At 42.4% G+C, this 1,008-nt stretch overlaps 1 protein-coding gene across 1 annotated transcript in view; it reads left to right on the forward strand.

Moving 5' to 3' along the window:
* Window positions 1-1,008, forward strand: part of SRPX (sushi repeat containing protein X-linked) — a gene marked incomplete at its 5' end in the record, with an annotated part of 73,062 nt that overhangs the window by 31,808 nt on the left and 40,246 nt on the right. The gene's annotated exons all lie outside the window — the stretch shown is intronic.

Genomic DNA, 1,008 nt, shown 5'->3' on the forward strand with positions numbered 1-1,008 from the left:
TTTTTTTTTTTTAATGATCTTGAGTTTTGTTCCATAGTTTTCCCCACTCTATCTGGGACCTCTTATTGTGATCCCCTTCAGAGCGGTAAGCAGTGGTAGCCAGGCACCATCTAGTTCTTCTGGTATCAGGGTCGTGGAGGCTGGGATTCATGTGGTCCCCCAGTCCTTTGGACGAATGATGTTCATTTCAGACAGATGGGAAGAAAGATGCTGGAGCACTGGCCATGCGATCATGGTCAAGGTCCTAAAACTTTTAGTGCTGCAGTTTCCTCATTTGTAAAATAGAGATAATAAGACCTCCCTCATAGGGGTTTTGTGAAGATTAAATAAGGTATTATATGTTAAATGCAAGAACTGTGCCTGAAATATGTAAGTTTTATGTAAGTGCAAACTGCTCCTACTGCTGCCATTGCTACCATTACTATAACTATTTGGATAATTAAGGAATCACAGAAAACTTGCCTTTTGCTCAGGAAAAGTCTTCACTGGCCCTGATAGGAAAAGCGGAGAAAATTCTAGTGCCTCCTGCACCCGCAAATCATCAGTGATGGCTTGAGCTATCTCAAATGGTTTTTCTTACAGAAAATATCCTTGCCTTAACATACTACACAAAAACATTATTCCACATCCTCCTTTGGGAAGCAGTGACTGAGATTTTAAATGCTTGCAAGCAGTCATCTAAATGCAACGATGGGTCTCTTCTTGTCCAGAGCAAAGAAGAATAAAGAAAAACAAAGACACATGGAAACAATTAGTCCAGGGGACTGGTACACCATGTGATCCTCAGCCTGTATGACTGTGAGACCAGAAGAACTAGATGGTACCCAGCTACCACTGTCAACCACTTGGAGGGGGATCTCTGTAGGGGATCCTGGATAGAGTGGGATAACCATGTGGGACAAAACTCAAAATCAAAAAAAAAAAAAAAAGGGACCAGGTTTGCTGGTCTGATCAAACCTGGTGGAATCACTGAGACTATGGTCCCTAGGTGCCCTTCAGGTCTGGAAT

This window comes from Orycteropus afer, unplaced genomic scaffold (genome assembly GCF_000298275.1).
Source record: "Orycteropus afer afer isolate SDZICR_OR568_19922 unplaced genomic scaffold, OryAfe1.0 scaffold00770, whole genome shotgun sequence".
In the NCBI taxonomy this organism is placed as follows: Eukaryota; Metazoa; Chordata; class Mammalia; order Tubulidentata; family Orycteropodidae; genus Orycteropus; species Orycteropus afer.